The sequence below is a fragment of the Sus scrofa genome, chromosome 13, assembly GCF_054392235.1.
Source record: "Sus scrofa isolate SSC_HxYL_T2T_F1_AM1 chromosome 13, Sscrofa_HxYL_maternal_Yorkshire_Landrace_v2.0, whole genome shotgun sequence".
In the NCBI taxonomy this organism is placed as follows: Eukaryota; Metazoa; Chordata; class Mammalia; order Artiodactyla; family Suidae; genus Sus; species Sus scrofa.
Window position 1 is genome coordinate 148,932,164 of NC_139395.1, and position 2,224 is coordinate 148,934,387.

General features: G+C 48.1%; 1 pseudogene; it reads right to left on the reverse strand.

The window, feature by feature from the left end:
• Positions 1 to 1,033: 1,033 nt before the first annotated feature.
• LOC110255276 (14-3-3 protein gamma pseudogene) lies at positions 1,034 to 1,897 on the reverse strand (annotated as a pseudogene).
• Positions 1,898 to 2,224: the final 327 nt, after the last annotated feature.

The following is a 2,224-nucleotide window of genomic DNA, read 5'->3' on the forward strand; positions in this document are numbered from 1 at the left end:
CCCAACGGCTTTTCAACCCATCCGAATGAGTGCCGGTGGCAAAATGTAGAGTGGGGACGACTCAAGTGAAGAAGGAAATGGCAGTGTAATCCCCAAAGAAGGAGCTGTGGCAGCTTAAAAATCAGGATTTCTCTGATAATATCAATACAATAGATGACATACAGACTTTTCTCTATTTCTGTGGATTTTAACATTTCTATCAAAGTGATCAATAATTTTTACGGTGGATTTAACTCAAGAAGAAAGGGCAAAAACCCAACAGCTACTGCCAAGCACTTATTAAACAAAACCTAAAGCAGCTTTGCTTCTCTTCAGGCAAGCCCTTTGGCCTAGGAGATAGATAACTGCAAAACCAACCTGGATACAGCCGAATAAGGATGTAAAAGCCAAGATAAAGAAAATACACAATCAATGGTCTGATGTTACATATGGCTGTAATGTGGAAATACTGTAAACTGCAATTTAGTATTAATATTGTCAACTAATCAGAAACTTCTGAAAACTGGCAAGGCCTAAACCATAAGGATAGATATATCATATGTTCTAAGTCTATCAGATTGGGATTTAAACTGTTTCATGTCTGGTAGAGTACACCCTGGAAAAAAAAATGCACAGCTAAAACAGATGAAATAGGAAGGAAATACCCAAAACTCAAAAAACAAGAACATATGTACATAAAAATCCTTACTAGAACCATAGAACTTACTGAGTGAGGGCCACTCCATTTAAGTTTTCTTTTCATCTTAAAAAACAAAAACAAGTTTTCTTTTCATCTTCAAACCCTATTTTCTAGCAATAAGTTAAAGACAGCTCCATGTGCATTAATCTACATATCAGTCCATGTGCCAGTCTGAGGCTGCTGTTCCAGTAGCAGCACAGCTAGCCTTGACTTTCCACTAGTGGTATTTTGGTGAAAATGTCAGAGATGGTCAAAGATAGGACAGGTCATGCGTTTTTCCGTAGGAAGGTCATCCCTCCCTTTCCCTCTCCCACAGGACCCCCAACTCCTGGAGGAAAAAAAATAAAGCCTGCGGTAGTAGCATCAGCGTGCGCTGCCTGGCTACCTTAATCGTTGCCTTGTCCACCGTCGTCGTCTTGCTGATCGCTTGTCCAGAGCATGAAGTTATCAAGGAGGAGCTTCACAACGAGCGTGGAGTCCTGGTAGATAGAAGTCCTTGGTGAGTGTTGAGCTCGAAGATGGCAAAAGCCATCTTGGGCAAGTGGCAGGCTTGCTCCAGGGTGTTCTGGCTCTCACAGTAGAAAACGAAGTAGTCAAGAGCCAGGTCTAACCTAATGGGATGAGTGGGCTGCGTGTGCTCCTTGCTGTTCTCATGGGCTTCGCAACAGGCCTTCTCAGATGACACCACGACACTCGCCCTCTTCTCTCCAGGGGCCACTTCTGCCAGGCAGCCGTAATAGTCCCCTTTCATCTTCAGGTAAGACATGTTGCTCTCATACTAGGTCTCACTGCAGTTCTTGATCAGGTAATTAGCCAGCAGGTTCCGCACATCCTGACCTAACACCTCCAACTCCTTCTCTATTTCTTCCTGGTAAGCATGGACCTTCCCTGTCTTCTCATGACCATCTGCAGATGTCTTCTGCTCAATGCTACTCGTGACCCTTCAGGAAGAATGGCGTGCCCCAACTCCATTCTTGCAGGCCTCGGAGAGACAGTCTCTGTCTTCACCAAACAGCGGCTCATTCAGCTCTGTCATATTCCTCATGGCCGCAGCCCAGTCGTCGTAGCATTCCTCCTGCTCCCCCAGCCGGGCTTCCTGCACCAGGTGCTCACGGCCCATCATCTCCACAGGCTGAGTCAGGCCGGGCGAGGAGACCCGAGAGGCCGGAAGGGCTCAGAGAGCAGCTGTGGCTACCTGGAGTCCGTGTGCTGGAGGGATTGACCCATGAAGCAAGCGGCTGAGGTGTTAGTGGAGGGGCGGACCGAGCTGTGCCCGCAAGATCTTATTCCGTCAGGTCTTATTCTCTGGGGGCAGGAGGCGAGGGGTGTCTCTTTCCGGCAACCGGCACAGAGCTGGGCACACAGTGGGTGCTCCTTTAAAGATACTGAATGACTCTATGGATTAATTAATGAGCAGAACGGCCTGGCACGAGGGCCTCCGTCCTGGAGGTGGGGTGTGTGTGCAAGTGCGTGCATGCGTGCGTGCGTGCGTGCGGCGGACGGGAGTGCGCATGCGCACGTGCTGTCACGTTATTGGAGGGATTG